This window comes from Bombina bombina, chromosome 4, assembly GCF_027579735.1.
Source record: "Bombina bombina isolate aBomBom1 chromosome 4, aBomBom1.pri, whole genome shotgun sequence".
NCBI classification, from domain to species: Eukaryota; Metazoa; Chordata; class Amphibia; order Anura; family Bombinatoridae; genus Bombina; species Bombina bombina.
In genome coordinates this window covers 16,501,437-16,520,225 of record NC_069502.1, presented here as the reverse complement: position 1 = coordinate 16,520,225, position 18,789 = coordinate 16,501,437, and positions in this window count along the sequence as shown.

Sequence of the window (18,789 nt, the reverse complement as noted above, 5' to 3'; positions counted from 1 at the left end):
AGACGTAGGAAGTGTTTCCGCATAGCAAACAATGGGGCTGCGTTAGGAGCTGAACGCGGCTTTTTTGCAGGTGTTAGGTTTTTTTTCAGCTCAAACTGCCCCATTGTTTTCTATGGGGGAATCGTGCACGAGCACGTTTTTGAGGCTGGCCGCTTGCGTAAGCAACTCTGGTATCGAGAGTTGAAGCTGTGTTAAATATGCTCTACGCTCCTTTTTTGGAGCCTAACGCAGCCTTTATGTGGACTCTCAATACCAGAGTTATTTTTATGGTGCGGCCAGAAAAAAGCCGGCGTTAGCTTTTCGGGTCGTTACCGACAAAACTCTAAATCTAGCCATAAGTGTATTAAAATATATGACTTTATTTAGAATTTTATTTATATTACTTTGGTCTTATGATTTTTTTAAGCCCCGCCCACCACATTTCAGTTTTTTGCCGTGGGGGGGGGGGGGGGTTGTGTGTGTGTGGGGGGGGGGGTGTCCCTCTTTTGAATTTTGAAATGTTGGGAGGTATGTATACACACACACACACGCATACATTATATATATATATATATATATATACACATACACACATATATATATATATATATATATACACACACACACACACATACATATACATACACACAGAGAGAAATGCACTCACACATTCATTATATATATACACACACACACACACACATACATACATACATACATACATACATATACACACACAAACACACATACATTATATATATATACACACATACATTATGTATATACACACACACACATATATATACACACACACACACACACATACGTTATATATAAGTTTAAGCATATTAAGCTATAGATAAGTTTAGCAGGTTGTCCGGTTTTGTGAATGTTATGGTGAGTGAGTGGAAATGTGGCTGTTCCTTAAGGAATTACATGTGAATGGCTTTGTTGTAGTACTCCAATAAGTGAAATCTGTATATACATATAAGTTTGTTTTGGAGAAAGGGCAATGAAATATGTTTGTATTAATCTGGTTGATTGATCTGCCCCTTTAAGAAAATAAGAAATAGCACATATTGGCTGGCCAATTGGATACCACCAGGTGCTTTATAAGGAGGAGGTCCTATGATTGAAAGGTATGCCCTGATGAGCCCCTGAAACACGTTACTTTGGGGGTGAAACGTGCGTTGGCACTTGTGTGTGTTTTATCATGGAGAAGAGTAGACTATACTTCATGATATTCTGTGTGAACTACTCTCATTTTTTACTACCTGTTATCATTGGTTTGTAACAGTGTGAGCAACTCTGCATTAAGTTAACAAAGCTGATACACTGCTGTACTCTAAATGGTACATCTGTGGTAAGATTGCACAGCTTGTGATTTGCAGGTCTAGAGGGGTTATCCTGCTGATTGGATGCACCTGTGGAGAGACCAGATGGACTGAGCTCAGCGTGGTGAATGCTGTAACTTTCCTTCTGTATGGCAATTTTGGAACAGAATGGACTGCATGACATAGGATGAATGGTACATCTATGGTAAGACCTATGCTATACCCTATGCATGCACTAAATTACAATCTTTGATGTGGATTATTGCTTTTATAGCACGTTATTGGTACATCTTGGTAAGACCTATGCTATACCCTATGCATGCACTAAATTACAATCTTTGATGTGGATTATTGCTTTTATAGCACGTTATTGGTACATCTTGGTAAGACCTATGCTATACCCTATGCATGCACTAAATTACAATCTTTGATGTGGATTATTGCTTTTATAGCACGTTATTGGTACATCTTGGTAAGACCTATGCTATACCCTATGCATGCACTAAATTACAATCTTTGATGTGGATTATTGCTTTTATAGCACGTTATTGGTACATCTTGGTAAGACCTATGCTATACCCTATGCATGCACTAAATTACAATCTTTGATGTGGATTATTGCTTTTATAGCACGTTATTGGTACATCTTGGTAAGACCTATGCTATACCCTATGCATGCACTAAATTACAATATTTGATGTGGATTATTGCTCCTATACCACGTTATTGGTACATCTTGGTAAGACCTATGCTATACCCTATGCATGCACTAAATTACAATCTTTGATGTGGATTATTGCTTTTATAGCACGTTATTGGTACATCTTGGTAAGACCTATGCTATACCCTATGCATGCACTAAATTACAATATTTGATGTGGATTATTGCTCCTATAGCACGTTATTGGTACATCTTGGTAAGACCTATGCTATACCCTATGCATGCACTAAATTACAGTCTTTGATGTGGATTATTGCTCCTATAGCACGTTATTGGTACATCTTGGTAAGAAAGCATACAAAGTACTAAGTGTGAGGCGTGGCTCACTACCGGTGTGAATATAAAGTGGAGTGGAACTGATAGCTTGCTATATAAAGTTTGGTACATCTGTGGTAAGATCACCTGTATACTGTATATGCTCACTATGCAATTTGCTGCCTAAGGTACATCTTTTGGTAAGAACGGGTATATAATATCCATTATGAAGATTTCTGCATTTGCAAACAAAATATCCACTGTGAGGCGTTGTTTATTATCTGTGTGAACACATGGTGTAGCAGAATGGCCTGCTTGGTACATGGTAAGATCAGATTTGTATCCCACACACGCCTAAAAGTTGCAATCATTTGCTTAAAAGTATATCCTTTTATTCAAACGGATACATTGTATTCAGTATGAAGATTGCTTTGTCTTGCTAACAGCACGGCCTGTCCAATCAGGTGATTTTTAGAGGCTGACCCCTCCCATTTCTACATTCATCATAGGGAGGAGGTGAATGAACTTTTGTTAGCATTGCATGAACTTTATATTTGCTTGCTTGCTCGTGTATATGTGTATGTTTCTCTGTCTTGTTCCAAACTGTATACATTTACTCTGTGATCACAGGTTATTATAAATTGGATTCATAAGAGGATTATTTCATCTGTATTGTATCCTGCCGTTTAGCATCACAGGCATACATAGCCTTGCTTGAACAGATACAATTCATTTTATGTTTTATTACCTGTACTTTGCTATATGCGACTGATATAGAATATATATATATATATATATATATATATATATATATATATAAATAAATAATCTATCACATATTTATGAAGCTCTGTGGTGTTACTTTACCTCTGCATGTATAAGTGATATATTAGAGCTCTACCCGTTTTGGATTTTATTGCTATCCGATACAGGAAATGGTACTAATTGTGTGATTTAATGATACAGGCTTGTATTATATTGATATGAGATGTAGTTCTGCTTTTAATTTGTATATAGTGGTGTGGTTGCACGTTTCTGCTCTATTTTTGAGATGGCAGGGCATGTTTGTGCAAACTTCTTTTGTAAATGCTATACAAGTTTAATAAATTGTTGAATTCACCTCATGTGTGTGCCGTTTTTATTCCCTTTCTTTTTAGAGGATTATTGTATTCTCTAATATTTTTCTCTCTCCTTTTTAGTAAGATATATATATATATATATATATATATATATATATGTTACACTGTTAGCTATACATATGTATTACTTTCTGCATCAGTATGTATATAACTTATACTGTCAGTAACTAGTGTATTCTTCCTTTAGCACTGACTAATACTTACTATTTGTTATACTGTTAGCTATACATATGTATTACTTTCTGCATCAGTATGTATATAACTTATACTGTCAGTAACTAGTGTATTCTTCCTTTAGCACTAATACTTACTATTTGTTACACTGTTAGCTATACATATGTATTACTTTCTGCATCAGTATGTATATAACTTATACTGTCAGTAACTAGTGTATTCTTCCTTTAGCACTGACTAATACTTACTATTTGTTACACTGTTAGCTATACATATGTATTACTTTCTGCATCAGTATGTATATAACTTATACTGTCAGTAACTAGTGCTGTCTTCCTTTAGCACTGACTAATACTTACTATTTGTTACACTGTTAGCTATACATATGTATTACTTTCTGCATCAGTATGTATATAACTTATACTGTCAGTAACTAGTGTATTCTTCCTTTAGCACTGACTAATACTTACTATTTGTTACACTGTTAGCTATACATATGTATTACTTTCTGCATCAGTATGTATATAACTTATACTGTCAGTAACTAGTGTATTCTTCCTTTAGCACTGACTAATACTATTTGTTACACTGTTAGCTATGCATATGTATTACTTTCTGCATCAGTATGTATATAACTTATACTGTCAGTAACTAGTGTATTCTTCCTTTAGCACTAATACTTACTATTTGTTATACTGTTAGCTATACATATGTATTACTTTCTGCATCAGTATGTATATAACTTATACTGTCAGTAACTAGTGTATTCTTCCTTTAGCACTAATACTTACTATTTGTTATACTGTTAGCTATACATATGTATTACTTTCTGCATCAGTATGTATATAACTTATATACTGTCAGTAACTAGTGTATTCTTCCTTTAGCACTGACTAATACTATTTGTTATACTGTTAGCTATACATATGTATTACTTTCTGCATCAGTATGTATATAACTTATACTGTCAGTAACTAGTGTATTCTTCCTTTAGCACTGACTAATACTATTTGTTATACTGTTAGCTACACATATGTATTACTTTCTGCATCAGTATGTATATAACTTATACTGTCAGTAACTAGTGTATTCTTCCTTTAGCACTGACTAATACTTACTATTTGTTATACTGTTAGCTATACATATGTATTACTTTCTGCATCAGTATGTATATAACTTATACTGTCAGTAACTAGTGTATTCTTCCTTTAGCACTGACTAATACTTACTATTTGTTACACAGTTAGCTATACATATGTATTACTTTCTGCATCAGTATGTATATAACTTATACTGTCAGTAACTAGTGTATTCTTCCTTTAGCACTGACTAATACTTACTATTTGTTACACTGTTATCTATACATATGTATTACTTTCTGCATCAGTATGTATATAACTTATACTGTCAGTAACTAGTGTATTCTTCCTTTAGCACTAATACTTACTATTTGTTACACTGTTAGCTATACATATGTATTACTTTCTGCATCAGTATGTATATAACTTATACTGTCAGTAACTAGTGTATTCTTCCTTTAGCACTGACTAATACTTACTATTTGTTACACTGTTAGCTATACATATGTATTACTTTCTGCATCAGTATGTATATAACTTATACTGTCAGTAACTAATGTATTCTTCCTTTAGCACTGACTAATACTTACTATTTGTTACACTGTTAGCTATACATATGTATTACTTTCTGCATCAGTATGTATATAACTTATATACTGTCAGTAACTAGTGTATTCTTCCTTTAGCACTGACTAATACTTACTATTTGTTATACTGTTAGCTATACATATGTATTACTTTCTGCATCAGTATGTATATAACTTATACTGTCAGTAACTAGTGTATTCTTCCTTTAGCACTGACTAATACTTACTATTTGTTATACTGTTAGCTATACATATGTATTACTTTCTGCATCAGTATGTATATAACTTATACTGTCAGTAACTAGTGTATTCTTCCTTTAGCACTGACTAATACTTACTATTTGTTATACTGTTAGCTATACATATGTATTACTTTCTGCATCAGTATGTATATAACTTATACTGTCAGTAACTAGTGTATTCTTCCTTTAGCACTGACTAATACTTACTATTTGTTACACTGTTAGCTATACATATGTATTACTTTCTGTATCAGTATGTATATAACTTATATACTGTCAGTAACTAGTGTATTCTTCCTTTAGCACTAATACTTACTATTTGTTATACTGTTAGCTATACATATGTATTACTTTCTGCATCAGTATGTATATAACTTATACTGTCAGTAACTAGTGTATTCTTCCTTTAGCACTGACTAATACTATTTGTTACACTGTTAGCTATACATATGTATTACTTTCTGCATCAGTATGTATATAACTTATACTGTCAGTAACTAGTGTATTCTTCCTTTAGCACTGACTAATACTTACTATTTGTTACACTGTTAGCTATACATATGTATTACTTTCTGCATCAGTATGTATATAACTTATACTGTCAGTAACTAGTGCTGTCTTCCTTTAGCACTGACTAATACTTACTATTTGTTACACTGTTAGCTATACATATGTATTACTTTCTGCATCAGTATGTATATAACTTATATACTGTCAGTAACTAGTGTATTCTTCCTTTAGCACTGACTAATACTATTTGTTACACTGTTAGCTATACATATGTATTACTTTCTGCATCAGTATGTATATAACTTATACTGTCAGTAACTGTTGCTGTCTTCCTTTAGCACTGACTAATACTTACTATTTGTTACACTGTTAGCTATACATATGTATTACTTTCTGCATCAGTATGTATATAACTTATACTGTCAGTAACTAGTGTATTCTTCCTTTAGCACTGACTAATACTTACTATTTGTTACACTGTTAGCTATACATATGTATTACTTTCTGTATCAGTATGTATATAACTTATACTGTCAGTAACTTGTGTATTCTTCCTTTAGCACTGACTAATACTTACTATTTGTTACACTGTTAGCTATACATATGTATTACTTTCTGCATCAGTATGTATATAACTTATATACTGTCAGTAACTAGTGTATTCTTCCTTTAGCACTGACTAATACTTACTATTTGTTACACTGTTAGCTATACATATGTATTACTTTCTGCATCAGTATGTATATAACTTATACTGTCAGTAACTAGTGCTGTCTTCCTTTAGCACTGACTAATACTTACTATTTGTTACACTGTTAGCTATACATATGTATTACTTTCTGCATCAGTATGTATATAACTTATACTGTCAGTAACTAGTGTATTCTTCCTTTAGCACTGACTAATACTTACTATTTGTTACACTGTTAGCTATACATATGTATTACTTTCTGTATCAGTATGTATATAACTTATATACTGTCAGTAACTAGTGTATTCTTCCTTTAGCACTGACTAATACTTACTATTTGTTACACTGTTAGCTATACATATGTATTACTTTCTGTATCAGTATGTATATAACTTATATACTGTCAGTAACTAGTGTATTCTTCCTTTAGCACTGACTAATACTTACTATTTGTTATACTGTTAGCTATACATATGTATTACTTTCTGCATCAGTATGTATATAACTTATACTGTCAGTAACTAGTGTATTCTTCCTTTAGCACTGACTAATACTTACTATTTGTTACACTGTTAGCTATACATATGTATTACTTTCTGCATCAGTATGTATATAACTTATACTGTCAGTAACTAGTGCTGTCTTCCTTTAGCACTGACTAATACTTACTATTTGTTACACTGTTAGCTATACATATGTATTACTTTCTGCATCAGTATGTATATAACTTATATACTGTCAGTAACTAGTGTATTCTTCCTTTAGCACTGACTAATACTATTTGTTACACTGTTAGCTATACATATGTATTACTTTCTGCATCAGTATGTATATAACTTATACTGTCAGTAACTAGTGCTGTCTTCCTTTAGCACTGACTAATACTTACTATTTGTTACACTGTTAGCTATACATATGTATTACTTTCTGCATCAGTATGTATATAACTTATACTGTCAGTAACTAGTGTATTCTTCCTTTAGCACTGACTAATACTTACTATTTGTTACACTGTTAGCTATACATATGTATTACTTTCTGCATCAGTATGTATATAACTTATACTGTCAGTAACTAGTGTATTCTTCCTTTAGCACTGACTAATACTTACTATTTGTTACACTGTTAGCTATACATATGTATTACTTTCTGCATCAGTATGTATATAACTTATATACTGTCAGTAACTAGTGTATTCTTCCTTTAGCACTGACTAATACTTACTATTTGTTACACTGTTAGCTATACATATGTATTACTTTCTGCATCAGTATGTATATAACTTATACTGTCAGTAACTAGTGCTGTCTTCCTTTAGCACTGACTAATACTTACTATTTGTTACACTGTTAGCTATACATATGTATTACTTTCTGCATCAGTATGTATATAACTTATACTGTCAGTAACTAGTGTATTCTTCCTTTAGCACTGACTAATACTTACTATTTGTTACACTGTTAGCTATACATATGTATTACTTTCTGTATCAGTATGTATATAACTTATATACTGTCAGTAACTAGTGTATTCTTCCTTTAGCACTGACTAATACTTACTATTTGTTACACTGTTAGCTATACATATGTATTACTTTCTGCATCAGTATGTATATAACTTATACTGTCAGTAACTAGTGTATTCTTCCTTTAGCACTGCCTTAATACTTACTATTTGTTATACTGTTAGCTATACATATGTATTACTTTCTGCATCAGTATGTATATAACTTATACTGTCAGTAACTAGTGCTGTCTTCCTTTAGCACTGACTAATACTTACTATTTGTTACACTGTTAGCTATACATATGTATTACTTTCTGCATCAGTATGTATATAACTTATACTGTCAGTAACTAGTGTATTCTTCCTTTAGCACTGACTAATACTTACTATTTGTTATACTGTTAGCTATACATATGTATTACTTTCTGCATCAGTATGTATATAACTTATACTGTCAGTAACTAGTGCTATTCTTCCTTTAGCACTGACTAATACTTACTATTTGTTACTACTGTTAGCTATACATATGTATTACTTTCTGCATCAGTATGTATATAACTTATACTGTCAGTAACTAGTGTATTCTTCCTTTAGCACTGACTAATACTTACTATTTGTTACACTGTTAGCTATACATATGTATTACTTTCTGCATCAGTATGTATATAACTTATACTGTCAGTAACTAGTGTATTCTTCCTTTAGCACTGACTAATACTTACTATTTGTTACACTGTTAGCTATACATATGTATTACTTTCTGCATCAGTATGTATATAACTTATACTGTCAGTAACTAGTGTATTCTTCCTTTAGCACTGACTAATACTTACTATTTGTTACACTGTTAGCTATACATATGTATTACTTTCTGCATCAGTATGTATATAACTTATACTGTCAGTAACTAGTGTATTCTTCCTTTAGCACTGACTAATACTATTTGTTATACTGTTAGCTATACATATGTATTACTTTCTGCATCAGTATGTATATAACTTATACTGTCAGTAACTAGTGTATTCTTCCTTTAGCACTGACTAATACTTACTATTTGTTACACTGTTAGCTATACATATGTATTACTTTCTGCATCAGTATGTATATAACTTATACTGTCAGTAACTAGTGTATTCTTCCTTTAGCACTGACTAATACTTACTATTTGTTACACTGTTAGCTATACATATGTATTACTTTCTGCATCAGTATGTATATAACTTATACTGTCAGTAACTAGTGTATTCTTCCTTTAGCACTGACTAATACTTACTATTTGTTACACTGTTAGCTATACATATGTATTACTTTCTGTATCAGTATGTATATAACTTATACTGTCAGTAACTAGTGTATTCTTCCTTTAGCACTGACTAATACTTACTATTTGTTATACTGTTAGCTATACATATGTATTACTTTCTGCATCAGTATGTATATAACTTATACTGTCAGTAACTAGTGTATTCTTCCTTTAGCACTGACTAATACTTACTATTTGTTACACTGTTAGCTATACATATGTATTACTTTCTGCATCAGTATGTATATAACTTATACTGTCAGTAACTAGTGTATTCTTCCTTTAGCACTGACTAATACTTACTATTTGTTACACTGTTAGCTATACATATGTATTACTTTCTGCATCAGTATGTATATAACTTATACTGTCAGTAACTAGTGTATTCTTCCTTTAGCACTGACTAATACTTACTATTTGTTATACTGTTAGCTATACATATGTATTACTTTCTGCATCAGTATATATATAACTTATACTGTCAGTAACTAGTGTATTCTTCCTTTAGCACTGACTAATACTTACTATTTGTTACACTGTTAGCTATACATATGTATTACTTTCTGCATCAGTATGTATATAACTTATACTGTCAGTAACTAGTGTATTCTTCCTTTAGCACTGACTAATACTACTATTTGTTATACTGTTAGCTATACATATGTATTACTTTCTGCATCAGTATGTATATAACTTATACTGTCAGTAACTAGTGTATTCTTCCTTTAGCACTGACTAATACTTACTATTTGTTATACTGTTAGCTATACATATGTATTACTTTCTGCATCAGTATGTATATAACTTATACTGTCAGTAACTAATGTATTCTTCCTTTAGCACTGACTAATACTTACTATTTGTTACACTGTTAGCTATACATATGTATTACTTTCTGCATCAGTATGTATATAACTTATACTGTCAGTAACTAGTGTATTCTTCCTTTAGCACTGACTAATACTACTATTTGTTACACTGTTAGCTATACATATGTATTACTTTCTGCATCAGTATGTATATAACTTATACTGTCAGTAACTAGTGTATTCTTCCTTTAGCACTGACTAATACTTACTATTTGTTACACTGTTAGCTATACATATGTATTACTTTCTGCATCAGTATGTATATAACTTATACTGTCAGTAACTAGTGTATTCTTCCTTTAGCACTGACTAATACTTACTATTTGTTACACTGTTAGCTATACATATGTATTACTTTCTGCATCAGTATGTATATAACTTATACTGTCAGTAACTAGTGCTGTCTTCCTTTAGCACTGACTAATACTTACTATTTGTTATACTGTTAGCTATACATATGTATTACTTTCTGCATCAGTATGTATATAACTTATACTGTCAGTAACTAGTGTATTCTTCCTTTAGCACTGACTAATACTTACTATTTGTTACACTGTTAGCTATACATATGTATTACTTTCTGCATCAGTATGTATATAACTTATACTGTCAGTAACTAGTGTATTCTTCCTTTAGCACTGACTAATACTTACTATTTGTTATACTGTTAGCTATACATATGTATTACTTTCTGCATCAGTATGTATATAACTTATACTGTCAGTAACTAGTGCTATTCTTCCTTTAGCACTGACTAATACTTACTATTTGTTACACTGTTAGCTATACATATGTATTACTTTCTGCATCAGTATGTATATAACTTATACTGTCAGTAACTAGTGTATTCTTCCTTTAGCACTGAATACTTACTATTTGTTACACTGTTAGCTATACATATGTATTACTTTCTGTATCAGTATGTATATAACTTATACTGTCAGTAACTAGTGTATTCTTCCTTTAGCACTGACTAATACTTACTATTTGTTATACTGTTAGCTATACATATGTATTACTTTCTGCATCAGTATGTATATAACTTATACTGTCAGTAACTAGTGTATTCTTCCTTTAGCACTAATACTTACTATTTGTTACACTGTTAGCTATACATATGTATTACTTTCTGCATCAGTATGTATATAACTTATATACTGTCAGTAACTAGTGTATTCTTCCTTTAGCACTGACTAATACTTACTATTTGTTACACTGTTAGCTATACATATGTATTACTTTCTGCATCAGTATGTATATAACTTATACTGTCAGTAACTAGTGTATTCTTCCTTTAGCACTGACTAATACTTACTATTTGTTACACTGTTATCTATACATATGTATTACTTTCTGCATCAGTATGTATATAACTTATACTGTCAGTAACTAGTGTATTCTTCCTTTAGCACTGACTAATACTTACTATTTGTTACACTGTTAGCTATACATATGTATTACTTTCTGCATCAGTATGTATATAACTTATACTGTCAGTAACTAGTGTATTCTTCCTTTAGCACTGACTAATACTTACTATTTGTTATACTGTTAGCTATACATATGTATTACTTTCTGCATCAGTATGTATATAACTTATACTGTCAGTAACTAGTGTATTCTTCCTTTAGCACTGACTAATACTTACTATTTGTTACACTGTTAGCTATACATATGTATTACTTTCTGCATCAGTATGTATATAACTTATACTGTCAGTAACTAGTGTATTCTTCCTTTAGCACTGAAACTTACTATTTGTTACACTGTTAGCTATACATATGTATTACTTTCTGCATCAGTATGTATATAACTTATACTGTCAGTAACTAGTGTATTCTTCCTTTAGCACTGACTAATACTTACTATTTGTTATACTGTTAGCTATACATATGTATTACTTTCTGCATCAGTATGTATATAACTTATATACTGTCAGTAACTAGTGTATTCTTCCTTTAGCACTGACTAATACTTACTATTTGTTACACTGTTAGCTATACATATGTATTATTTTCTGCATCAGTATGTATATAACTTATACTGTCAGTAACTAGTGTATTCTTCCTTTAGCACTGACTAATACTTACTATTTGTTATACTGTTAGCTATACATATGTATTACTTTCTGCATCAGTATGTATATAACTTATACTGTCAGTAACTAGTGTATTCTTCCTTTAGCACTGACTAATACTTACTATTTGTTATACTGTTAGCTATACATATGTATTACTTTCTGCATCAGTATGTATATAACTTATACTGTCAGTAACTAGTGTATTCTTCCTTTAGCACTGACTAATACTTACTATTTGTTATACTGTTAGCTATACATATGTATTACTTTCTGCATCAGTATGTATATAACTTATACTGTCAGTAACTAGTGTATTCTTCCTTTAGCACTGACTAATACTTACTATTTGTTACACTGTTAGCTATACATATGTATTACTTTCTGCATCAGTATGTATATAACTTATACTGTCAGTAACTAGTGTATTCTTCCTTTAGCACTGACTAATACTTACTATTTGTTACACTGTTAGCTATACATATGTATTACTTTCTGCATCAGTATGTATATAACTTATACTGTCAGTAACTAGTGCTGTCTTCCTTTAGCACTGACTAATACTTACTATTTGTTATACTGTTAGCTATACATATGTATTACTTTCTGCATCAGTATGTATATAACTTATACTGTCAGTAACTAGTGTATTCTTCCTTTAGCACTGACTAATACTATTTGTTATACTGTTAGCTATACATATGTATTACTTTCTGTATCAGTATGTATATAACTTATATACTGTCAGTAACTAGTGTATTCTTCCTTTAGCACTGACTAATACTATTTGTTACACTGTTAGCTATACATATGTATTACTTTCTGCATCAGTATGTATATAACTTATACTGTCAGTAACTAGTGTATTCTTCCTTTAGCACTAATACTTACTATTTGTTACACTGTTAGCTATACATATGTATTACTTTCTGCATCAGTATGTATATAACTTATACTGTCAGTAACTAGTGCTTTCTTCCTTTAGCACTGACTAATACTTACTATTTGTTACACTGTTAGCTATACATATGTATTACTTTCTGCATCAGTATGTATATAACTTATACTGTCAGTAACTAGTGCTGTCTTCCTTTAGCACTGACTAATACTTACTATTTGTTATACTGTTAGCTATACATATGTATTACTTTCTGCATCAGTATGTATATAACTTATACTGTCAGTAACTAGTGTATTCTTCCTTTAGCACTAATACTTACTATTTGTTACACTGTTAGCTATACATATGTATTACTTTCTGCATCAGTATGTATATAACTTATACTGTCAGTAACTAGTGTATTCTTCCTTTAGCACTGACTAATACTTACTATTTGTTATACTGTTAGCTATACATATGTATTACTTTCTGCATCAGTATGTATATAACTTATACTGTCAGTAACTAGTGTATTCTTCCTTTAGTACTGCCTTAATACTTACTATTTGTTACACTGTTAGCTATACATATGTATTACTTTCTGCATCAGTATGTATATAACTTATATACTGTCAGTAACTAGTGCTGTCTTCCTTTAGCACTGACTAATACTTACTATTTGTTATACTGTTAGCTATACATATGTATTACTTTCTGTATCAGTATGTATATAACTTATATACTGTCAGTAACTAGTGTATTCTTCCTTTAGCACTAATACTTACTATTTGTTACACTGTTAGCTATACATATGTATTACTTTCTGCATCAGTATGTATATAACTTATGCTGTCAGTAACTAGTGTATTCTTCCTTTAGCACTGCCTTAATACTTACTATTTGTTACACTGTTAGCTATACATATGTATTACTTTCTGCATCAGTATGTATATAACTTATACTGTCAGTAACTAGTGCTGTCTTCCTTTAGCACTGACTAATACTTACTATTTGTTATACTGTTAGCTATACATATGTATTACTTTCTGTATCAGTATGTATATAACTTATATACTGTCAGTAACTAGTGTATTCTTCCTTTAGCACTAATACTTACTATTTGTTACACTGTTAGCTATACATATGTATTACTTTCTGCATCAGTATGTATATAACTTATACTGTCAGTAACTAGTGTATTCTTCCTTTAGCACTAATACTTACTACTTGTTACACTGTTAGCTATACATATGTATTACTTTCTGCATCAGTATGTATATAACTTATACTGTCAGTAACTAGTGTATTCTTCCTTTAGCACTAATACTTACTATTTGTTACACTGTTAGCTATACATATGTATTACTTTCTGCATCAGTATGTATATAACTTATACTGTCAGTAACTAGTGTATTCTTCCTTTAGCACTGACTAATACTATTTGTTACTCTGTTAGCTATACATATGTATTACTTTCTGTATCAGTATGTATATAACTTATACTGTCAGTAACTAGTGTATTCTTCCTTTAGCACTGACTAATACTTACTATTTGTTATACTGTTAGCTATACATATGTATTACTTTCTGCATCAGTATGTATATAACTTATACTGTCAGTAACTAGTGTATTCTTCCTTTAGCACTAACTAATACTTACTATTTGTTACACTGTTAGCTATACATATGTATTACTTTCTGCATCAGTATGTATATAACTTATACTGTCAGTAACTAGTGTATTCTTCCTTTAGCACTGACTAATACTATTTGTTACACTGTTAGCTATACATATGTATTACTTTCTGCATCAGTATGTATATAACTTATACTGTCAGTAACTAGTGTATTCTTCCTTTAGCACTGACTAATACTTACTATTTGTTATACTGTTAGCTATACATATGTATTACTTTCTGCATCAGTATATATATAACTTATACTGTCAGTAACTAGTGTATTCTTCCTTTAGCACTGACTAATACTTACTATTTGTTACACTGTTAGCTATACATATGTATTACTTTCTGCATCAGTATGTATATAACTTATGCTGTCAGTAACTAGTGTATTCTTCCTTTAGCACTGACTAATACTTACTATTTGTTACACTGTTAGCTATACATATGTATTACTTTCTGTATCAGTATGTATATAACTTATATACTGTCAGTAACTAGTGTATTCTTCCTTTAGCACTGACTAATACTATTTGTTACACTGTTAGCTATACATATGTATTACTTTCTGCATCAGTATGTATATAACTTATACTGTCAGTAACTAGTGTATTCTTCCTTTAGCACTGACTAATACTTACTATTTGTTACACTGTTAGCTATACATATGTATTTCTTTCTGCATCAGTATGTATATAACTTATACTGTCAGTAACTAGTGTATTCTTCCTTTAGCACTGACTAATACTTACTATTTGTTACACTGTTAGCTATACATATGTATTACTTTCTGCATCAGTATGTATATAACTTATACTGTCAGTAACTAGTGTATTCTTCCTTTAGCACTGACTAATACTTACTATTTGTTACACTGTTAGCTATACATATGTATTACTTTCTGCATCAGTATGTATATAACTTATACTGTCAGTAACTAGTGTATTCTTCCTTTAGCACAGCGTTAATACTTACTATTTGTTACACTGTTAGCTATACATATGTATTACTTTCTGCATCAGTATGTATATAACTTATACTGTCAGTAACTAGTGTATTCTTCCTTTAGCACTAATACTTACTATTTGTTACACTGTTAGCTATACATATGTATTACTTTCTGCATCAGTATGTATATAACTTATATACTGTCAGTAACTAGTGTATTCTTCCTTTAGCACTAATACTTACTATTTGTTACACTGTTAGCTATACATATGTATTACTTTCTGCATCAGTATGTATATAACTTATACTGTCAGTAACTAGTGTATTCTTCCTTTAGCACTGACTAATACTTACTATTTGTTACACTGTTAGCTATACATATGTATTACTTTCTGCATCAGTATGTATATAACTTATACTGTCAGTAACTAGTGTATTCTTCCTTTAGCACTAATACTTACTATTTGTTACACTGTTAGCTATACATATGTATTACTTTCTGCATCAGTATGTATATAACTTATACTGTCAGTAACTAGTGTATTCTTCCTTTAGCACTGACTAATACTATTTGTTACACTGTTAGCTATACATATGTATTACTTTCTGCATCAGTATGTATATAACTTATACTGTCAGTAACTAGTGTATTCTTCCTTTAGCACTGACTAATACTATTTGTTACACTGTTAGCTATACATATGTATTACTTTCTGCATCAGTATGTATATAACTTATACTGTCAGTAACTAGTGTATTCTTCCTTTAGCACTGACTAATACTATTTGTTACACTGTTAGCTATACATATGTATTACTTTCTGCATCAGTATGTATATAACTTATACTGTCAGTAACTAGTGTATTCTTCCTTTAGCACTGACTAATACTTACTATTTGTTATACTGTTAGCTATACATATGTATTACTTTCTGCATCAGTATGTATATAACTTATACTGTCAGTAACTAGTGCTGTCTTCCTTTAGCACTGACTAATACTTACTATTTGTTATACTGTTAGCTATACATATGTATTACTTTCTGCATCAGTATGTATATAACTTATACTGTCAGTAACTAGTGTATTCTTCCTTTAGCACTGACTACTACTTACTATTTGTTACACTGTTAGCTATACATATGTATTACTTTCTGCATCAGTATGTATATAACTTATACTGTCAGTAACTAGTGTATTCTTCCTTTAGCACTGACTAATACTTACTATTTGTTATACTGTTAGCTATACATATGTATTACTTTCTGCATCAGTATGTATATAACTTATACTGTCAGTAACTAGTGTATTCTTCCTTTAGCACTGACTAATACTTACTATTTGTTACACTGTTAGCTATACATATGTATTACTTTCTGCATCAGTATGTATATAACTTATACTGTCAGTAACTAGTGTATTCTTCCTTTAGCACTGACTAATACTTACTATTTGTTACACTGTTAGCTATACATATGTATTACTTTCTGCATCAGTATGTATATAACTTATACTGTCAGTAACTAGTGTATTCTTCCTTTAGCACTGACTAATACTTACTATTTGTTATACTGTTAGCTATACATATGTATTACTTTCTGCATCAGTATGTATATAACTTATACTGTCAGTAACTAGTGTATTCTTCCTTTAGTACTGCCTTAATACTTACTATTTGTTACACTGTTAGCTATACATATGTATTACTTTCTGCATCAGTATGTATATAACTTATACTGTCAGTAACTAGTGTATTCTTCCTTTAGCACTGACTAATACTTACTATTTGTTACACAGTTAGCTATACATATGTATTACTTTCTGCATCAGTATGTATATAACTTATACTGTCAGTAACTAGTGTATTCTTCCTTTAGCACTAATACTTACTATTTGTTACACTGTTAGCTATACATATGTATTACTTTCTGCATCAGTATGTATATAACTTATACTGTCAGTAACTAGTGTATTCTTCCTTTAGCACTGACTAATACTATTTGTTACACTGTTAGCTATACATATGTATTACTTTCTGCATCAGTATGTATATAACTTATACTGTCAGTAACTAGTGTATTCTTCCTTTAGCACTAATACTTACTATTTGTTACACTGTTAGCTATACATATGTATTACTTTCTGCATCAGTATGTATATAACTTATACTGTCAGTAACTAGTGTATTCTTCCTTTAGCACTGACTAATACTTACTATTTGTTATACTGTTAGCTATACATATGTATTACTTTCTGCATCAGTATGTATATAACTTATACTGTCAGTAACTAGTGTATTCTTCCTTTAGCACTGACTAATACTTACTATTTGTTATACTGTTAGCTATACATATGTATTACTTTCTGTATCAGTATGTATATAACTTATACTGTCAGTAACTAGTGTATTCTTCCTTTAGCACTGACTAATACTTACTATTTGTTATACTGTTAGCTATACATATGTATTACTTTCTGCATCAGTATGTATATAACTTATACTGTCAGTAACTAGTGTATTCTTCCTTTAGCACTGACTAATACTTACTATTTGTTACACTGTTAGCTATACATATGTATTACTTTCTGCATCAGTATGTATATAACTTATACTGTCAGTAACTAGTGTATTCTTCCTTTAGCACTGACTAATACTTACTATTTGTTATACTGTTAGCTATACATATGTATTACTTTCTGTATCAGTATGTATATAACTTATATACTGTCAGTAACTAGTGTATTCTTCCTTTAGCACTGACTAATACTATTTGTTACACTGTTAGCTATACATATGTATTACTTTCTGCATCAGTA